General features: G+C 43.9%; 1 protein-coding gene across 1 annotated transcript in view; it reads left to right on the forward strand.

The window, feature by feature from the left end:
• Positions 1–278: 278 nt before the first annotated feature.
• Positions 279–23,278, forward strand: part of LRRN1 (leucine rich repeat neuronal 1) — a 51,230-nt gene continuing 28,230 nt past the window's right edge. The window contains exon 1 of the mRNA XM_063426657.1: positions 279–300. The gene's annotated coding sequence lies outside the window, so the exon portion shown is untranslated. The remainder of the gene's footprint in view (positions 301–23,278) is intronic.

Genomic DNA, 23,278 nt, shown 5'->3' on the forward strand with positions numbered 1-23,278 from the left:
CTTGCTACGTTTCTTTTTAAAGCGACACTATAGTCACCCAGACCACCTCATCTCAATGAAGTAGTCTGGTTGCAGGATCCCTGTCCTTCTCACCCTGCAATGTAAACCAGCCACTAAAGGTGATTCAGCAGCACTGACCAAGTAAAACATTAATTCAGTGCTTGAATGTGCTCGTGGCCCACTATGTGAGGAGCATTGGATTGGACATCAGCAGAGGAAGTCGTGCATCCTCTGTGACGTTGCGAGAGACCGAGAGACCGAGAGGTAGCAGCGCAGAGGAAGCCTCGACCCTAAAAAAAGGTAAGTTTATCTTGCACCTTTAGGGTACCTAAAAATAAGAGTAAGGATAGGAAAACTACAGATTTGGATTACAAATGCTATAGTGTTCCTTTAATAGATTGTAATTGTAAAACGTGACAAACCTTGTTTTTTTTTTTGTTTGTTTTTTTCATTTGTTTTTTATTTTCTGTGAGGATTTGCTCAGAATTGGGACATTTCATACCCTAAAAATATGTTGTTGTTGTTGTTTTTTTGCATTTGAAACTAGTTGCTGGAGGAAATGTAATCACAAATACGTAGAGGTAATTCTTACACTGCAAATGCAGAAGTAAACCATAAAGGCGAGAGATTTCCTTTGGGTACCACTACATTGTTTATTCTCTGGCACTTAAATAGTGTCATAGTATAGAGAGCAATGTATGGAGGACAAGAAGGGAGGGTAATCAAGATCTAAGAGATCAGATGACTTGAAATTTGTGTTAAGGTTACTGCTTCTATTTCTAGTTCCTCTGTTTAGTTATTGGTGTAGAAAGGACATAGATGAGATTAATTGAGAAGTGTCTATAACATAACAGTGGAACAAACTTCTAAAAGTTGGGAAATCATCCCCATGGCTACAAACAGAATGTAAAAGAAATAAAAGTATCAGTCACTGTAGACACAATTCTTGACTGTGAACTTGTTAAAAATAATCCAGTCTATACTGAAAAATAATTAAAACTGTCTTACTTTACAAATAGCAGTAACATAAATGCTCCTACAGTGTTCATGCCGAATGAAAAACACGAGTCTATGTTTCGTGCTTCTACGGCACTTTTTCAAGACCCCACCTAAAAGAATCTTAATTTTTACTGCAGTGGTTTCTATGGAGATTGCGCCAGTTCTAATACCTTGCCCCACTTTTGTGTTAGCAATTTTTTAATATAATTCTCCTGTGTGTCTCTTGCTGTGTAGATTTGTTTGTATTCATTTATAAAGAATTTTGCCACATCTTTACATTATTTGCATTTCCAACCCTGAATCCCGCAGGAGATGATCACAGTAACTGTTTTACCCAAGGATGCACAAGCCACATTATATACTTGCATATATTTCCATGCATATACGCACCTAATCCCACATGTCATATTTAAAGGGGAACTGTAACTTCTCTGGATTTTTAATTTACATTTATTTTATATTTTCTTCTTTAAAAAATATATATATATGTATTTGCAAAGTTTAAAAAAATTAAATTGGACATTGAAATGATCTATTTAGCTCTATCCTAGAACCGATCGCCACCATCTTGACTTCCTGCCAATTATTGTTAAACATTTTGCCCTCTGCCCCTGACAGTCAGGGAAGAGAAATAGAAACAATGTTTCTTCTCCCCTGATGCAATATGTGGCCTGGCTGTGCCTTGACTGGACCAGATTGTGATGTCAATTGATAAACCTTTAATACACGTTTCAAATATTTTTTTTTGAAAATGTTTATATTTTACAACAATATATTCAGTAGTATAAAGTGAATACATAATAAAACATAATGCATATCTGTTTACATAAACACATATTTTAAGTATACAATAATAATAATAATAATAATAATAATACAATTACATCATTACATTATTATTTTACTTGTATATGACAAACTTTATTTGGGGGATAAAGACAAATTTAAAATGAGACAATATTAGAGGGAGGGAGGTTGGGGAGGGGAGTTGTATTAAAATCTTTATAGTTACGTAGTGATATGAGTATATTTATAGTACTGTGAATGAGGATATACATTCCTACACAAAGGTACTTTACATCATTTTAAATAATGGAGCATCACATATAAAAAAATAAAGGATAACACAAGTTATCGATGATTTTCAATGTTTTATTTGTATTTTACAAAGGTGTAATGACTGGAGAAATGACAATTCTAGGTCAATAAAAATGTTAATTCATCAATGAATGGATGTTAGTTTATCCTGTTATGCAGATTGCAGCTTTGATCTAGTGTACACCACGGGTTAATTTCCCTTTACCTGTCCTGTACGACTCCATGGGAAATGTTTAAAGCTAACTACTACTGACAGCCGAGAGCTGCTGCACCTCGCACTCAATCTCGAAGCAGACATTCACATAGATCTGTCTGTGACAGCTTTTCTAACGTTATTCATGACCTGGTTTCAGTGCAGGCACTAGACATTAAAAGGCCCCTTTGCTTTGTTTCTTTATCTATCTAGACATGTAACAGGCGTTCACTAAACACAATTGCAGTAAATACCTGATTGCCAAACAAATTAGATTGAGTATAAATCTAAAGTGATATAAGACCCTTATCTGGTGTTTCCAAGAATGATTTAGTGGAAAATCAAACACATGTACCAAAATCTCAATGTTTCAGTGACCTTGGCCATAAAAAGCATTGATTTTTCAGTAGATTTATATGCTTGTCTATACATACACAATCACACACACAAACATTTATATACAAGTCAATAGAGGCAGAATGTATATGGGATGTGTTCTGTGCAACATTATTTGGACCTGGCAGACTATGTGGCTTTCATTGGTTCCCAGAGCCTTTGCATACACTGTGGAACATGGCTTCAGTTTTATTCATGTATTTTTTTTAAATGGAAGGAATACAAAACACTGATCTGCGTGTCCTAAAGAACTCTTTGTTTGTCTTTAAATACATTTAATTATTACTTAAAGGAACACTCCAAGTACCATAAGCACTACACACCACTGAAGGTATGATGCGCAGGGTAAACTGGCACTCACTTCTTTTCGGGTTTCGACAACTTACTTGAAGTCCGCTAGGTGCCTCCTCTGCCCCCACAGGTCCTGAACAGAGCTACATCTAGCAATGCAGAGAGCTGTTTATTGGCTGCTAGCACTGAATGACACTCTCAGTGAATGAGCTGGAACTGGCTGGCTATGCAATCTGAAGCAGCAGACAGTAAAACATTATTTGTGTCATTACATTCTAGTGAAGACTTGGTTATAAAGGGTAAATTGATTATTTCAGGCAAACTACACTTTTTAGACCGTTTTTATACCAATCACATTATGGCTTCGATTTAATAAGCTTCCCAAATCATTCAATACTGTTCAAAACAATTTCCAAATAATTCATCTACAGTAGTCACAATTAAAGCCTATGGGAATTTTTGTAGATAAATCATTAGGAAAGTTTATTATTACACCATGGCCAATAACTGTTGTGAATGCCTGTTTGGTTTTAAACTTAGATCCAACACCCCATCTCATATCAAATTACCAACTCATAACCATGTGAGTGAGACACTGGGTTTCAAAAGTTTCCCTATAGCAATGCATTGATTCAATGCTTTCCTATGGAAAATGTGAGGATGTTTTCCTCAGTAAAAGCGTGAGGATGTCCAACGTCGTTTAAACTCCAGAATCCCCTCCAGAGCTGTCTAGAAGACAGCCACTAGAGGTAGAGTTAGCCCTGCAATGTGATCATTGCTATTTTTCAGAAACTGCAATGTTTTACATTAGAAAGTAATGTAGACAGGGGCACTGCACCCAGACCATTTAATTGTGTCCCTTAAAATACCATTACACCCCAAGCCGCCCTCACAGGCCAGAGCCCATGGCGGGAGGAGACCAGGGCCCTCACCCCAGGGCACAAAGAAGCCTCAAACTGCGAACCCCATGATACAGACCCTCCCGGGATGGGAGCAACCAGAGGAAAGCCCTACAAGCGCCGACCACATTGGCGGAGAGCTGCCAAACGCCGACCCAAGCAAAGCTGCATGGCTCACCGCAATGTCCCGACAGGGACGACCATGGACCTCATTGGATCCCAGGTCAGTGGTAAGGGGGCGCTCGCTCCAGCACAATCCCGGGGCAGAGGGGACCGCCAATCTCCGCAACGCCATGCGACCCCCAGAATGTACGGACACCAACTAAGAGGGCCGGGGACCTACTGCGGCCTGCGTGCGCACACCTGCAGGGCACTTGTCCCGCAACAAGAAAGGAGCAAGACCACCGCCCCAACCTGCCCTACTTACCCTGCTTACCCTCCAAGTCTCAGAGACACTACTCACATGTCGCCCAGCCAAGGCATCGGCTGAACGCCCTATTAAAAAAGACTGGCAGCTCCACGGAAGCAGAACAGGCGACCCTCCTGCGGCTGGTCCAAGCAGCATAAACCACACGGAACCTGCTGGGATACATACTGCGACTCCCTTAAGGCTAAATGCTCACCAGATAAGATTGTCAATTAGTTATTATAAGCGATGTCTATGTTTTTTAGTTCAACGTGTTATACCCTGATTCCTGTAAGCTGGACTCGATCACAGGTCTGGACCCTAGCCTCTTTTGGGCTAATATCTAGTTGGACTACACAGCCACCCTACGCTAATGTGCTAGTTTTAACCTAACAAAGCACTAACCTGGACTTGAGTTCTTACCTTTTATTCAGTTTAGCAGTTAAAGGTGGCTAATTATCAAGCAAGTGACGACACCAAACTCAAACGCCAGCTAATATAACTTGTTAATGTTTATACTGTATGATGTTCTCTGGCACATATGCTCATGCAGCCTCCCACCGCAAGGCATTGTTTAAGCAGCCTACGGAACCACTCACACCCCGTAACTGATGTTAGCGGTAACCACACAATATGAGACATTAATGTCTTTCAGGGGCTTATTCAGAGAAGTTACTTTACATTATACCACACTAGAAATGTATAATTAGTTTGTTTATACCAATACCTTCGTGCCACTAACATTGAGACAGATGACATATCCGCCAATATGTTAAATACACTTTCAACTCATATAATATTCCACTCCTTAACAATGGAGGATCACACCATGTAGCATAAGTTGCCCACTAGCCCACTGTCGCCTGATCCAACCGGGCCCTAGGTTGTTGTGTTCTGTGAACCATGCCTCCACATAGAGCATCATAAGCCTGACATCTAACCCTACCCCCAATGTCTTAGTTATGTACTTAAGCTTGATAAACTCGTGACTCCTATACATATCTACCTAGCATATTGATAAGGCTACCACTATAAGGACACCAAGCCCAACTGCCAGGCGCCGAGCCCTGCATGTTATGCTTTTTGGGTTATAAATTAATTACTTCTCATTTCTGATACCCCCCTCACGCTGCCTAATGCTACTGCAATGCGGCTTATTACTGACGATCTAACTTGCATGTTAACCTACCGTATACCTACTTTAACTTGTACTAATGTACCCAACATACCCTGCTTATGGTATTACGTGTTCCATGTGAGCAACATTCATGGCGTGTAAGTAAGGATAACGATCTTGTTTGCTTCTCATAGTTACTAGCATCCTTCTGAAAAAAAAGCAGCTTACTACTGTCGAGCTATTTAACACTAACTACATGACCAAGCTGAATGTTATTTTATGTTTGATTTCCTAACAAAAATGTGCACAGTTATGCCAATATGCCTACTCTGTTAACCTCATTGTTCACTCCTAATTTGCTTTTGCTGTTGTGGCATAGCAAAAATGCTTGTTACTCTTATGCACGTCAAAAATAAAGAATAAAAAAAAAAAAAAATACCATTACACCATCCATTTGAGTTTCTAAGAGGCCTATCGCTCATATATAATGGATAAGTGATTATCATATGAAGACTACACATGTATTTTGTCATATTTGTTTGCATGGATTCTTTGTTTTGTTATATTTTACTATACTTCCAATTCAGATAAAGATTATTTAAAATAGTGATAGACGGTGGCCAGCTGAGCAACCAACTAGACATGTCTGTGAGTAGCTCTGGCTCCACAGACTACAAAATAGCCATAAAGCCACGAAAACAGCGCAAAACCCAAGACATTCTGAAGTCTGAACCCCTAACAGAGAGATGGGACACAAACACAGAAAATTAGCCCACACTGAGGACTCAGACCAGCCCGATATCTGCAGATCCTTTGATAGGCTGCAACCTCAGGCCCAGCCCAAGATGGCCCCCGGCAGAGCACGAGGTTCCAGCACGTCGGATGACTCAGAGGGGGAAGACTATGCTAATAAAGTGGCCTGAGGCCCTGGGAGTGCGAGGAGAGAGTGGAGTGCCACCAACAGTGTCGGCATTCAGAGTTCGAAAGCCCCCACGACTCCTGCTGATGCACCTCGAGACACCATAGTGGTCACACGGGACAGATCAGTCCAGACTTCCTGACACGCTCCAGAAACCACCCCACTGTTGCTGTGGAGAACAACCCGACTAAAATCTTTGATGACCTACCATTTACAGTGCTGGTGGAGGGGAGAAGATTACAGATGATTACTAGAATCCTGAGAGACCACAGCATCAGGTATCGCTGGGGAGCGTCTGGAACTCTAGTGGTGCCCCACAGCGATTCAGTGCTGGCCCTGTTGGCAGTGGAAAATCCTGCGAATACGAAGACCCTCCGTAGACTGTCTCAACCTGCAGAGAGCAGCCCATGTTACGTACCTTAGGGTCCCTATACAATACACTGTGAAAATTGGACTTGCCATAGGCAGCCAGGTTATACCTGGGTATAGTTTTAAGTATCACCCTCAGGGCCGGTGCAAGGATTTTTTCCGCCCTAGGCAAAAAAAATTTGCCGCCCCCCCCCCCATATGTCCTGCCCACCATGTGACATCACAATGCCCCGCCCATATGCTCTGCCATATGGGCCAACGCCAGTCTTCACAAAGGGTCTTTTATCTGAAAAGACAGTGTGTTTACATTAAAAAGCCTACAGGCACAGGCTATAGACACCAGAACCACTACATTATGCTGTAGTGCTTCTGGTGACTATAGTATCCATTTAATGTGAGGTAAATTAGAGATTAGTGCCACTAATAATATATTGGATTGCCTACTTACCACCAGATGAGGACAAGGGGCTGATGATGGGCTCAGTCTGGCTCCACAAGTCTGGTGTAGAAGAGGCTCTCTGGAGACTGTTTTTAACAGTGCTCACAACAATTAACAAACAGGAAGCAGCTCCATTTTTTTTTTGGGCCCCTTACACAGCTCAAGGTCTGGGCCCCCAGGGGGCATACGCCTACAATGCTCACCCATAAATCCACCTACATGGCCCATCCATGAGTTGGGGATGTTTTATGTGTGCAATTTGTGTAAGGGATGTAGTGTGTTTATAGGGGATGTAGTGTGTGTTTGCGTGTAAGGAATGCATTGTATGTTTCTGTGTGTGTGTGTGTGTGTGTGTGTGTAAGGTTTGTTTCTGTGTATGTAATTGAATGCAGTGTGTGTCTGTAAGGGGGGCATTAATTATGTAAGAGAACGTAAGGGATGCATTGTGTGTTTCGGGTGTGTCTGTGTGTGAGTAGGAATGCATTGTATGTTTCTGTGTGTGTGTGGGGGGGATGCATTGTGTATGTGTGTAGTGTAAAAGAGAGGGTTTGTGGGGTAGGATAGGGACTGAGAGGGGAACAGCCATTTATTTAAAAAAAAAAAAATCATAGTGCTCTCCCCTCCGGTCAATTATTGATTTCCCCCTCCCTTCTGTCCCTCCGTGTTCTCCCCTTCTGTCACTTAGTGCTCTCCCTTGGCCCCCTGTCCCCCTGCAGTCCCCCCTTGGTGGTCTTCTCACTCCCCCCTTAGTGGTCCTCCCTCTCCCAAACCCCTTAGTAGACCTTCCCCTACTCCCCCCACCCCCTTAGTGGTAATCTCCCCCCCTTAGTGGTCCTTACCCTCCTCCCCTCTCCTTAGTAGTCCTCCCTCCTTACACCCCTTTGATGGTCCTTCCCCCCCTTAGTGGTCCTCCCTCTCCCAAACCCCTAGTGGACCTCCCCTCCTCCTCCCTCAGTGGTCCTTACCTCCCCACCCCGTTCCCCCTGTGTTCCTTCACCCCCCTCCCCCAGTGGTCCTGACTCACGCCTCCCCAAGTGGTCCTTACTTCCCCCTCCCCTCCCCTCCCCTAGTGGTTCTTACCCTCCCCTCCCCTAGTGGTCCTTACCTTCCCCTCCCCTAGTGGTCCTTACTCCCCCCTCCCTCCCCTAGTGGTCCTTACCCCCCCTCCCTCCCATAGTGGTCCTTACCCCCCCTCCCTCCCCTAGTGGTCCTTATCCCCCCTCCCTCCCCTAGTGGTCCTTATCCCCCCTCCCTCCCCTAGTGGTCCTTATCCCCCTCCCTCCCCTAGTGGTCCTTATCCCCCCTCCCTCCCCTAGGGGTCCTTATCCCCCTCCCTCCCCTAGGGGTCCTTACCCCCCCCTCCCTCCCATAGTGGTCCTTATCCCCCCTCTCCCTCCCCTAGTGGTCCTTATCCCCCCCATCCCTCCCCTAGTGGTCCTTATCCCCCTCCCATAGTGGTCCTTACCCCCCCTCCCATGGTGGTCCTTACCCCCCCCTCCCATGGTGGTCCTTACCCCCCACCTCCCATGGTGGTCCTTACCCCCCCTCCCCCTCCCAAAGTGGTCCTTACCCCCCCCTCCCAAAGTGGTCCTTACAATCCCCCCTCCCTCCCAAGGTGGTCCTTACAAACACCCCCCCAAAGTGGTCCTTACCCCCCTCCCTCCCAAAGTGGTCCTTACCCTCCCCTCTGCCCATGTAGCGTGGCCGGGCGGCGCGGAACGCGGGACAGGAACCTCTGTTTCCTGTACCCGGCCGCCGGCGGAATGACAGGAAGCGCTCACTGAGTGAGCACTTCCTGTTACTGAGTGAGCACTTCCTGTCATTCCGCCGGCGGCCGGGTACAGGAAACAGAGGTTCCTGTCCCGCGTTCCGCGCCGCCCGGCCACGCTACATGGAGAGACCGGCAGGAGGGAGCGCTCTGCGCTTCCCTCCTGCCGGTCACTCAAACCCGGCCGCCCTCACACAGCAGTGCTGCGCCGCCTGAGGCTTGTTAAAGCGCTCAGGCGGCGCAGCATGAGGAGCCACACCGGGCACAGGGATCCGGCGCCCCCTGGTAAGTTGCGCCCTAGGCGGCTGCCTAGGTCGCCTTACAGGTGGCGCCGGCCCTGATCACCCTGTTATACCTGGAATGAAGGACACTGCCCTCTCACTTCAACTAGTAGCTACACCTCTGTGATGACTCAGAGGTCAGAGAGCACGGCAGTCATCTTAAGTCAGTGAGTGTGATGCAGTGCTGCACAGAGGATGTTTTACTGTCAGTTATACTAAGCCTGATTATACTGTAAATGTTCAGCAATAAAGCAAAGTTGTATGAAACAACTGGCCTCATATGTCAGGACCATAACACACCCCTTATGTGTTAAGTTTTAAACTTGTTTAATATTGTTCATGTGCTTGCCCATCCACTAGGGTGCATTCATGAGGGACACATCCACCTGATAAATAGCTAGCCCCGAGCAACAATGTTGTCAGCCTAACACTAACTCGATGGGGGATGGCGGTGCCGGGGAGGGGGGACCCTGAGGAGCTAGAACACCAGACACAGGCTTAGCCCACAGGCCGCTGGAATCAACAGGATACCACAGGACACCTGTAAGCGCACACAAGTGGAGGCAGATACAAGTACCACTCCTTCACGCCAAATTGATTCCCCTCCATCTGGGAAAGATCCCTAATTTGTATGGGGTGGCTTATTGCTTGCTACTGGAGAGAAGGAGTATAGATGTGGGTGCCCTGACGGGAGAGAGGAATATTCCCTAACTTGATCGCCCAATAATATGTCTTTTTTTTTGTAAATCTTTCTTTTATTATGGCATATGCGTTATGGGGTACAGAAGAGAAAGAGGAGGCATTGTGGGGTAACATGAGTTAACGATAACAAGATGGTGTGCAATGCACCTCAAAGAAAGATTGCCATGTTTTTTTTTTTTTTTGTGAAACAATCATGCAAACAGAGTGATACAAGTTTGGTTGAAAAACAAAAGTAATAAAGATAGGCTACGTATACATGTCTGGTGTTCATAGCTAAACAAGATATGACAATTTGGTCTAAAGTATGATAATGCCTATGTCTATTCTTCAAATTGAAGCGAGTAATAGTCCAGAAGTATATCGTCCTATGTGCTTAAATTAAACCCAAGATTAATAACGAGTGGGAACCAGTGAACCAGTGAACTTGCACATAACTATGCTGGAGGAGAAGTTTATCTTGCACCAGATATGCTAGTGTGGCATGTGGGTTAGGGCACAGTAAAGTGTCAGTCAGTATACAGTGGCGTATGCTCATGTAGCGAGTTCTCAGGAATGGTCGTTTTTAGGCAGTCATGTTTTAGTTGTAATTCTGACCTTAGAGCCCAAATGTGTTAGTGGCGTTATGGACAGGCCTGCATATCTTGATCTTAATCAAAATTAGTTCAGTGTGAAAGGGCTGCCTTGCTCATCGGCATTTATGCCGGTCAAACAGACTGTAAGTGGCTAGGTCCCATATTCGCGTCCCTAGGTCGTGGTATAAATGATAAGGTGTAAAGACTAAATATGGTTTCACCAGATTAGGAACAATGAGTACATGCAAAGCGATAAATATAACTATTACACGTTTGAACTATATGCAATCACTAGATAATACCATTAAGTCATGCATTGTGTGCATCTGCGGGCGGGAGTCCAGGAAGGGGAGTTCATGCCTGCCATTAAGGTCAGGTCCCCGGTAGTCCATGGTAGTGCGCGGTGTAAACCGGCCTGCCAGTCCCAGAGGTGAGTTTATCCGATGCCGCTACTAGGTAGGGCCAGTGGGGTGGAATGTACGTTATCAAGGGAAAACCTTGAGGCTGCAGCATGGTGCGGGTTGATGGTGGCCGCCTTCCGGCCCCGGGTCTTCACAAAGGCCTGCACCTGTATGCCACCGACTCGGTTGCTCGTAGAGGCCGGGTCGACCCGTCGTTGGGCGCCGTGTGAGGCCTGGGTGTTCGGCCGCCGCCAGCGGCGGGCAGGCCTCCGGCGGTGTGGTTGGCGCTTCGGAGTTTGACTCCCTGTGGCCTTCAACCCGGGAAGGCATTGTGGGCGGCCCACAGTAGTGACCTCCGGTAAATATCGGAGGCGTCGGGCGATCCGTCTTGGCATTTTAGTGCCGCTTCTCTGCCGCTGTGCGTGCAACTTTGGGCCTGTAAGTATACCTCTGGGTCTGGGTTGGTGAGTAGGGACCGGGCTCCGTTGACCGTTCCAAGGTAGGGATGCCGTCTTATCTAGGCTTGTTGTCAAGGTGTTAGCTGTGTCCTGTGCCCTCTCCGAAATCCGAGCCCAGAATGTTGCAAGGATTTCGTCCAGCTTGGTTAACAGGTTGCTTGTTAGGTCGCCATCTGCATTTGTGTTTGCTGACTGGCGCGAGGCATCCGCCATTTTGGTGTCAGGGATTCCTGATGTGCGCAGTCCCTGGGACATGAGTGTCCACGGTGGGTATGTTGCAGGTGCCGGGATAACCCCCACCGGCGGGGGGGGAGGGAGGAAGGCTGGTGGACGGTTCCCCGTATAGGACATGTCGGCGTTCAGGGCCGGGTGGTCGGCCGCCTCACCCGTTCCCAGAGCTCCGTTTAGGCCAGTCGATTTTGCAGTAGGCCCCGTCCCTGCAGTCAACGTTCGCGGTGGCTCAGCGTTTCAAGAGTGGTCTCATTTCGTGCTCTTTCGTTTCCCCTTTGTGAGTATTGTATTTGGAGTCGATTTTGTAACGGGGAGCAAGGATTAGATCGGAGTAAGTAGATTTCCAGGCGGGAGCTCGTGCCACACGCGTCCGTTCAGCTCCCCAGCCAGGCTCTGCCCCCCCAATAATATGTCTTTTATCTATGACGGATTTCTCATATTATGTTATGTTATGTTGGACTTTTATGATTTTTTGCTATGCAGAAAACGTATGGTGCAAGAGACTTTTTGTATTGTATTACTATGATGCCACAATCAAAATAAAGAATTTAAAATAAAAAAATAATAATAATGATGGACAACTGTTTGTGATAATAGTTATATTGGTGCAGTCGCATTGCCTTTTGTTACATCACATTGATGGCATTTTGTTGCCTGCAGTGTGGTATACACGCAGAGAGACTGGCGGTATCATTGCAGTGGTTTAGATATGCAACTGGTGAAGATAGATCAGAGAGATAAGGATGATGCAGTAAATCTGTTTAGGAAACATCTCATTTAATCCTGGTGACAGAAGCTGCTGGTTTGATTCCTTGTCTATCCCTGTAGGCTCCAATCACAGGAAATACTAACTAAATCTGCTTCTAATCCCAGCAATACTGAGCTTTCAGAGTAAATCATACCTTGGTGACATTTTATACAATTCTCAGTCTGTGTGTATTCCATGTGACTTTTTCTGTATAACAAAAATGTAGAAATAAAATATTTAGTCCCATGTGAAATGATCCTGAAACACAATGTCTAAACAGAACAAGAAAGAATGCCCACTGAGTTCTCTTTTAGAAGGATGATCCCTCTTAAAGTCCCACTCTTATGACACTAGCCTAGCATCACTCCATTCCTGGATGAATAAATAAATAATATAAATATAAATAAATAAAACTCATAGTAAAGTGCAATGTGTATGAGTATTCACAGAGTTCCACAACAAATACACTTCCAGTAAAGTGTACTGTGTGGGTGTGTATTATAAAGTTCTACACAGTAAAGTTCACTTTGTATGAGTGAATGCCTCATTGCAGAGCCCTATTTAACCTTGTATTGCAGACCAAGGAGGAAGCATTTCCCAAGTAAGGGGATTAATCTCATAAGAGCAAGCATTAGGTTGCTAGAGTAGGACCTGCCAAGAATGGGGTACGTTGGCATTGTGGCAGGCTTATGCAATATATGATCATATAACACAACTAAATTCCTATTATTGTTGCCAAGGTTAGGTGTTAAGAAAACCCCAAAACAAACTATTACATTCTATATATTATTATTTTTTTTATATATATTTAGTTTAATTCCCCTTCTCTCTGGTTAACTTGGGGCAGGGAGGGGAGACATTATGACGATCCCTGGTGGTTCTCTTAATTTCAGTTTGTTTCCTTGGAAGCTCTCTGCAACACTCTGAACTGCCTGCAGCTCGACGGAGCTATACACCAGCTCTGCAACCTATAGGGGGCGCAAGCAGAGGTTTCTGGGCTCCTCATTCCTCCTTTCAGTGGGCACAATGGGTCAGTGAGAGATATCTGTGATCTCACCAATGGTCCATGAAGGTACCCCTCGGCATGGGCTGGTGGGCCAAGTCTTAATGTAGCACTGCTGGCTCTGCAGAGACAGCAAAAAGATATGGGACTATAGGGCCCCACAATCAGTGTTCCTGCCTGTAGGATCTCTCTGCACAACCATGGAAGCCTCTTAACCTTGCATGACTGTGCTTGGCTTGGTTCCATAAAACCCTGCATAGCAGTGCAGCTAGAGCACACCAATGGTTTCTGGGTGTTGTAGTTCTCCTCTAACAGCTGAACTAAAATTCACCTAAATTAAGAGAAGTGGGCAGTAACAAAAAGCTCATGGTGTATATTTATGAACATATGTATGTTGATATTATTATTTACAAAGATTAATAAAAAAAAGTGTAATTAACTTTATTCTAAACTAAATAATATACAGTACATACTGTGGTGGTGCCTACACTGTCTCTTTAAGAAAGCGATTGCAGTTCTCAAATGTACATTAGGACTTACAGAATGGCATAAATAATGAATTGATGTGATTGCCATATGGGACACCTAGGTGAGAGAAGTCACATTCTTAACACAGAGGAGTATTGGGTTCCCTCTCCATTAAAACAACAAAAAGAAATAAAACTATCTCTTCCTCTTCTCCCTTTATTACAGGGAGCAGAAATTAGCACATTCTGTTTTGTTAATGTTTTGTCTAATAACAATCACTTGAAATTGTTGCTTTCCGCGTGGAGACATAAAAGAACACATTATGCATTCATTGCTCTCGGTCTCGGCTGCTGATATCATCCATTCCTGTTGTTTAGGACACCATGAGATGGGCTTGGATTGTTTGAAATGAGAACTGCAATCACTTAGGGTGATCCTATAAAACTCTGTGGGAGCCCAAGTTAATAATATTGAAACAAACAGAATAACTTTGTAAGTGGCAACAGATGACGCCTTTGAGTAACAGCAAGACTAACTGCATGCCTCCGGACACCCAGTGGGTCAAAAGTGTCACTTTGCTCATCTCAAGGTGATAAGGGGTTTGCAGTTTAATAATGCATACAATGCTTCTTGGAAGTTGTTAATTAGTGATATTGCCAGAAAAAAATCATTCTGTTTTTATGTACTTATGGGTGTGGGCATATCCTAAATGCAGAACCAATTTGTCTCGATTCAGTTTAAAAAATGGCCATTATTATAGTGACACTATTACATCGACACACTCAAATGTACACAGTGTCAAGGTTGGATTTGATCTTCAGCAAGGTATAGCTCATTTTCCTACCTAAGGAAATAGTCCGGCTAAATGGTTAGGGGGAAAAAAAATACGGCATTAAAGCTCATTTAATAACACAAAATAACTAGCTGAGTAGGAGCCGAAAATAGGGTTAAGAGTCAAGACTGGCTAGGTCAGGATACCAGAATGTGGAGTAGTCAAAAACTAGCCAGGGTCAAAATGTCAGGGGACCTATATACTGCAATATAATGCACTGAAGGATCCAGAACCAAGAAAGGGCAATCATCCTAAATAAGATGAGTGCTGAAATGCCTTGCATCATTAACCTGAGTCAACCTAGCAGCATGCGCATGCGCAATTGTGAGCAGTACAAGAAGATAAAAGGAGCATAGGCTGGTGTAAAAAAATAAATAAAATAACAAGACACAGCACAAAGAGACACGATTGGTGTAAAAAAAGCCCCTCTTGTTTTCTATACCAATGCAGAGGATCCATTACTTGGTACTTACATTTGAAGGGACATTGGGGGTACCCTGGGACATTGCATCTGGACCTTGGTGCAGCATGACGAATTGGGTAGATACAGGGTAGGGGATGTTAAGATTTAAAATAAATTAGGCAGTACCTGCCTTCAATATTTTTTATTTGCAGCTCATACTATCATCTTAAAATAGGTTATTCCCCCTAACCCTAAGTCCTCCTTAACCCAAAAGATTCTGAATCTTAACCCCTTGTCTTGCAATCATTAACCATAGAGGCATTATTTTAAAATGCACTGTAATTAATATAGCTGTAAAGCAGGCCATTTTAGGTTTATCAACATTTAAAGCTATTTTGACATTTTGTTTAAAAACAGTTTCTCCTCCTTGTCCCTCCCCCACTGTAGTCATTACCTGCACGTTTGCATCAATTTTGTTATTTAGTCTTTGGCTAATGATAAGATCCTGAAAATTGACAGTCGCATGGCCTCCGAGCTCCGGCTATACCGACGACAAAACTCAAATAATAGGGTGGACCCACACCCCAGAAACGACCAGGGAGACCCCAATTGCCACCCAATGGGCAGGAAAGCAAAAAAACCAAAGCCTGACAGACCCAGACAGGGTATGGACATTGGAAACCTCTGGCGCCAGGCCTACAGCACACACGAGGCTAAAATGGCGTCCCTCCATGGCGGTTGCTCCGATTTCACCGACGGAGCATCGGAGGAGGAGGAAACCGACTGCACACCGCAGAAAGCACCACCGGCGATCCGCACAGCACCTGTTTGCCCTGCGCCCGACACAACCCCGGCAACGCTACCCGCAATCAGAGAACTGATCACAAACCTCCAAATGAAAATATCGGCGGATGTGGCCTTGTTAAGAGAGGACCTGCGAGGCCTGACAGGACGCATTGGCGCTGTGGAAAACACCTCGAGAGAGCAAGGCAGGCAGCTGACGGAGCTGAGACAGGAGGTGGAGGAACTCAGACAACTGACCAGGGCACAAGAAAGCAAATTTGATGCCCTGGAAGATAAACGGAGACAGAAGAATCTAAAAATTCGAGGGGTGTCGGACAACATACCGGCAGAAGAACTTCCCCACTTTGCCAGGCGCCTCCTCACAGCCATCCTGACCCCAAAACAGGCGAAGACAGTGCCACTAGACGGGATATTTAGAATCCCTAAATCGGCCAAAGCACCTCCCTCAGCTCCGGGTGACCTAGTGATACAATTCCAGTGCCACAAAGACAAGGCAGCGCTGCTGGCCGCTATCAGGGGACACACACCTTACAACTTCGAAGGAATGGCACTCGGATTCTTTGCAGACCTTTCTGGGGGTACACTTGCCTGGAGACGAACACTTCGTCCGCTCACCTCCCTCTTGCGCATGAAGAACACCAGCTACCGCTGGGGCCAGGCTCGCACGCTATTAATTCCAAGGGAAGACACCACCATCACCGTCCGTGACCAGCAGGACGCGGCAAAATGCCTGCAGGCTCTGGGACTCCCTCCGGACTCACTAAACCAGGCAACACAGACAGGCCTGAACCCGCATAGCTGGGACCCCGCAACCACCCGTGTCTTCATACCCAGAGTACCAGCCTCAACTTCTGGGATCACAGCTACGACTTGAGACCGCCCTGGCCTCACCCCGCTGATGATCAGCTGAAAAGCCGCCGCCTCATATCTAAAGGGACGCTATCCTGCCTACTATACCCTGATATGTATTGTTCTGTTTTCGTTTTTCTTTTTCGTTAAATGCATAATTTAAGAGTCACACTTAACCCCGTGCGGACCCAAGGCCGCGCTGAGGGGAACTGTGCTTGCCTGTTATATGTCGGACACTGAACCGTGTTGTGCCGGATTTAACAATCCAACTGTTTAATATACTTACCTGTTATACAGCCAAGATACGGCTATTAAGCTACTTAAATTAAACGCTAGCTGATTACATTTCTTTAGCAAAAAGGCCTCTCGACCGCGTTGGTCCCCCTCCCCCACCCGACAATAGTCTAGCATACCTCTTGAGCTCAACCCTGCCTTAACCGTGTGTAATGATCATTACCAGATATAGATACAGCTCGCCATCCTAGTACACCACTGGTGACATTACACTGGCGATTAAACACCAGTAACGCTCACCACGACGGCCACCCTGACTAGGTTGAAACACCCAATTGTGTGATTGCTCCCAATAAGGCCTCAGCAATCCGTTGTTTTCTGTTATCTAAGTTTATTATATTGTTAGCTCATAGGCATGGTGCTCTCCACTGATGTCTCACTGTATATTACCCTTTTCCAGACCTCTCATACTGTTCACCACACCAAACCAACACAAATTGTAGATCTACTGAAGGAGGACAATGTGGGGGGTCTGTTATACTAGTCCAATAACTAATCATTGGTCTACCTTACAGACGCATGCTACACTTCACAGGCCCGCTGTACCCCGTGTCTGCTCAGCCAGTCCTGTTACTCACTCAGACTACTATACCCAAACCTCTAATACACGGCGGTACTACACAACCATGCATAGACGCACAAACTTAATCCAACCACCCACACACTGCACGGCAGTACCGGTTAATTAAGGTTTAACCCAAGTTATAGACGTTGGAACCGCCATACGCACGCTGTTTTTAAATGCAGTGCGTTCCACTGATTAATCTGTTTCAGCCTATGCATAGTCACAGCTAATATGCCTGATCGAATGAGGTAGACATGTATGCGCAGCGTAGCTATGCAACATACTTTTCAAGCGCGGAAATTATTGTTTTAGCTCTAACGTGAGCAATTTTATTCTCTGCAACCTAGAATGTATTGTTGAGAAATATGTCACACAGTATGACCTTAACTGTTTGTACACTACAGTGCTAGACAGATCATTAGCAGCTGAATGTTGTTGACCTCCTGAACCTCAGTTATATTGTTCAATCAGATTGTTCCTAGGAAAGTTTTGAGATATATTTGTTCGAAGTATTCTTAGCCTAGGTCCCCAAGCATGTTATTATTTTCACGGCAAAGAATATAATTTATATTTTAATCACTCTTTACTAAAATTGCCGATGTAACTATTCTACTCGCAACGCCCACTGGTATGTATACCAACTATTTCATAACAAAAAATGTGCAACTGTATACCGTCATGACTTTGTATGCATTATTCCACCTGTGCCTGCTGTCGTGGCACCACAGGAATGTTTGTTAATTCTATTTGCACCAAAAATAAAGAATTAAAAAAAAGATCCTGAAAATTGACTTTATCTTAATAGATGCCCGAGCAAACATTTAGTATTTCACTCTTAATTGTTTTTTGTTTTTTTAGGTTTGTGAAAAACAAAAGCATACATGACACAATAATTCAATGTTCTGTCTGTACATGCCTATGGGTGCACACACAAAATCGTCACTTTTACCAAATTGTTGGGAAAAAAAATTAAACCATTGCAATCATTTCATTCAAAAAAATGTAACCATTCCCAGCTCTGATTTAAGCAGAATAGACTGTCATTGCTGTGACATGGCACATCTCTTTTTTGGCACTCAAAGGGTCTAACTAGTGGGAAAGTCTGAGATACATGATATCATTGTCCCTCCTCCACTCCCCCTTTGTGTCTGTCCGATTATTGTCTTCTTTGTAAAAATAAAGAAGAGCGTTTTCTCCCCATTTTTGACACATCAAGGTTTAATCAGATGTAGTCTCCTCCTCTGTTGTCTTTTCGTGTACAGCTGGCGTCCACATGCCACCCGTCAGACCCTCATGAATATGGCATGAGGATCCAGATAGGGTTAGCCTCTGCTCTCCTGGAGTCTGTGTGAACAGCATAAACATCAAAAACAAAGAGTCCTCTCCATGCACCTGCTCCCACCACCCCCTCATCCCACTCAAGATAGACTTTCCCACCTCAGGCAACATAAGGATTATCCCCACCTCATTCTCCTCTTAATCCCACCCTATCACAGGAGACAGATGACCTATAATATGGATGGGTTAACGTGGCCTCCACTTTAACTTCTCTCACTTCACACAATCGATACGCTTCATCAATATTAAGAGGGCATGCTTGGTTTTGTTTATTAAAAAGAAAAAAAAAATTTATTATTATTTTTACTGTAAATAAAAAGCTCACAACCATGTATAGTAGTATACTTAAGTTGTATCTTTAAAGATTATACTGGTTAAACCTAAGGCTCATGTGTTTTTTGTAATTTTTTTCCTGATGCTCTGTCAAATGCATTCTAGGTCGATGCATACCTCTTAGCAGTGCCCACACAAGCAGCAATGGTTTCAAGGTTCCAGATGTCCCATGCAATGCCTATGAGAGGTCAACCCAATGCCCACTTGCCCCTCAATATTTATTTATTATTATTTAATACTAAAAGGGAAATTCTCAAAGCTTACCAAGCTTACCAACACTCTTACAGATACATTTACAGATTCAGTCAGATATTCTCACAGGCAAAGACAGACACTCTCAGACACTTCCTCAGGCACTGTCAGATCCAGCCTCAAACACACGTTCACAAACCTGTCACAATCAAAACAGACACACAAAAATAAACATTAACTCCTTAAGGATGGAGGGAATTGTCCAACTTCTAAACCAAAACAAAACCTAGACTGTGTGCTATGGGTACTGTTATTTAAGGGGTTCTCTTTATGTGCACAGAAATGCTTTCTTTTAATATCCTATATGTATACCTACACACTAGGTATGAAAAACATTAAAAATGGGGGGAAATTTTGAAAAAAAACTAATATTTTTTTACTGTTTTTCTTCAAATAATTTTTTGCACCTTAAGTGCAACTAATGAAAAATAACTTAAAATAGTTTTCTTGATCAGTCCTGATAAATGTATCATATGTCTGAGATCTAAATAAATTTTTCGTGTTTCAGGCTAGTTAACGCTAATCCTATTGACAACCCTAACCTTACACTAACCTTACCCCTAACCTTTACCTTACACTATCCCTTATCCAGCATTAACCCTTACTTTACCTTAGCAATAAAAATGGGAATTGGGTGCATACTCGGAACATGAATTCCTAAGTAGTGGTGCTGCAGAAAAGACCAAAATCTATACAAAATACAGTTAAAGGAACAGCGCACACAAAAACAAAAATACAGTTCTACATTTTATAAGGCTACTTAAAATCCCCTATCTTAGCAAACAAATATGAAAATTTAGTAACACCGTATGGCCATATTGTGTTAAGCCCACCACTAAATCACAGTACCCCAATATCGGTGGGTCCTACAATTGTAACAGATTTACATGCTAACTTGCAAAACTTACAGCTTCAACTGCTTCCATAGACTCTCCTCAATTTATACTTCCCTGTGGTCAACTCCAAAGGGGGAACCTATAGTCGATGGGTGGCATGCACAGCCCAATCTGGTCTGGATTCTACACAGAAAAAATGGGAATTGGGGGCACACCCAGAACATGCATTCCTGTGTTTGTTTTCTTGTAGGGTGCAGTTAGTTCCTAGGGAGTGGATTTTCCCCTCGGGTTGTGTTGTTTCCAGGAAAAGTAGTTTCAGTATTCCTCTGTTACTTGCGAGAAAAGCTGGATGATCCCACAAGGGGAGCATGGCATTTCAGTCGGTCGATAAAAAGTACATTGTGCCTGTGTGATGCCAGACCACCATCCTTGCCCTCCACCAATAGGTGGGCAGAAGTGGCCAGATCAGGTAGGGTCAGTCCTGCTCTTAACTTAGGGAACATTAGTAAGGAGTATGGCAGCAGGAGAAGGACCAGCACCCCAGATTTGCGTGCCCTGTGGCTTCTCTGCTAGGAATGAACCACGACTGTTCTGGATGCATGATGACTGGAAGGTATGGCAATACACATATTGCTAAGATCTTAGAAAACAGTTCTAACGTGAACATTTAATAGCAAGATCAATCTGTAACTGGCAATGCATTCTCTATTTTGGCCTTCCTTTGGGATGTGTGATATTAGCTACCGCAAATTGAGGTGGATGTAACTGTCTGTTCAGCATTACATTTAATGCTTCTCCCAGTGTAGATAGTAGTGTCTGAGTACAAATCTTATAGTACTGGAGGGGGAACCCATCTGGGGCCAGGATTTTCCTGTAGGGGCTTATTTAATGTGATGGGGGCTTCCATTTCTTAAATTTTCTCTGCCGGAAACTTTTTGTTTAAGGATTACACCAGATATTGTCTGATCTTGGCCTTTTGGTCGTACTTCTCTCTTCCATCTGGAGGTGGAATAACTCACTGTAGAATTTATTTAAGTATTGGCTATGTCTTTTGGCAAGTGATGGTGTCTGTTTTGGGAGTCCATGATAGTGGATATGCATAGCTGGTTTTCCTGATCATAGAACAGATGGCAGTAGTGGAGGAATGATCCCTTTATCTCTGGCGTTAGGGCACCCGCCATTTTGCCTCTGAGTATTATTAATTGTTGGCTTGTTGCCCCATCCAAGGATATCTCATGCAGGTGCTCAGTCTCTGTGATCTACCTGTACAAGCTGGCCAATATCTCCCTATGGCTTTGTTTCCTTGCTGTTGTGAGAGAAAGAAATGTGCCTCTCATTATATCTTTATGGGCTTCCCATACAATTGTCGGGGAAGTCTCTGGTGTGGAGTTCTGTTCAAAGTAGGTTTGAAATGTGTATCCAACCTTCTGGGCTACTACAGGGTTGCTGAGAAGTGACTCATTTAATTGCCAATTGCATTGCCTGGGTCTGTGAAAGGTAGAGGAGCCTTCTAATGTGATAAGACTGCGATCCGACCAGGTCATTGGCTTGATTATTCTCGATTTTAGAATAGACAAGTGTATGAGTGGAATGAGAAAATAATCAAGTCTCTCATAGGAGCCGTGTGCTATTGAATAATAAGTATAATCCCTGTCTGTGGGGTGTAGGGCTCTCCAGCAATATACTAGCTGGTATCTCCGGAGCAGTGTGAGCAGCTTGGAAATTCCTTGTGTTGCTAGTTGTGTTTTATGTGCTGTGGAGTCCTCTTCAAAGTACATTCAGATCTCCCCCCACTGAGAGTATACCCTCAGTCCATCAGTGTTTTAAGTACTTCGTGCATATACTCAAAACTTTTTAGAGTCCCACTAAATCCTTTCAGAAAGAATAAGCGATTCAGCGGGAGATGGCATTTCCATATAACCTAAAGTTGATTTGAGTAAGATGTCCATTGCTTCTCCTCTTAAGCACATCTGGGGGTTCTGAGCTCACTCTGTGAGGCAGACTAAGACCTTTCTGGGTCATCATGTTCTAACTCTTCACTTCTCACCCAATAATCTGACCACTCACCCCATAAGGGTTTACCTAGTGTCCCGTCCCCCACCAATGTTCGGCTCCCTACCATGGGAAGATGTGCTGGCCCATATTTTTCATCCCTAGTTCTTTGGTGAGAGATGTGAGAAAACAAAATACCCCTTTTTCTGTTTGGCGAAGTCCTGTAGCGAGTTCCCCCGGTGCCAGTCAGAGAAAGTAGGCATCCGTAACATTGTGGCAGTTACCTACTGCATGATTAACTAGACAATTTGGGGCATTTTCATGAGAACTCATTCATAGCTGCCTTAAGTTATTGTTCAGTAAAGCAGGCTTATTTTGATATTATTAGATGTAAAATTTGCTCTTCAGAAGGTAGTCAACTAATTAACTGTACTTTCTTCATTTCTCACTGTAATGCTCTGATAAATGTGTCAGCACTTAACAAATGTTCTGTGCTGTTCTGATGGGCTTGGCTGCTGGAGATTAGTCCTATTGCAAGAAATCATTCAGCAGAACTGCTGGCAATAACAATAAATGCAGGAGTCTCACTGCAAACTCTGTTGAGGGGCCCTTATGCCTCTTTGCTTCACATACCATTTAATCAAGGAACGTCCACTTAAAGTGACATGCATACTAATATTTTCTGTTCACATTATAACTATATTGCCATCAAAATTAATATTATATTATAAAACTATATTCCCATCAAAATTAATATTATCCATCCAACTAAGCTATAATACATTTTGCTATTAAGAAAAAAAGTAAATATCAGTGAAGGTTTTTTATTGTGGGAGTTAGTGATCTTGGAATTCCTTTAAGGATTTTATAAGCACACACAAGATAAGTGCAATGGGTAGATTACATCACAGTGATACTGGGGAGGGTTTTAATTCATTCATCTTATTTTTATTAAAGGGACACTATAGTCACCAAACCAACTTTAGCTTAATGAAGCAGTTTTAGTGAATAGATCATACCCC

The sequence above is a fragment of the Pelobates fuscus genome, chromosome 7 (genome assembly GCF_036172605.1).
Source record: "Pelobates fuscus isolate aPelFus1 chromosome 7, aPelFus1.pri, whole genome shotgun sequence".
NCBI lineage: Eukaryota > Metazoa > Chordata > Amphibia > Anura > Pelobatidae > Pelobates > Pelobates fuscus.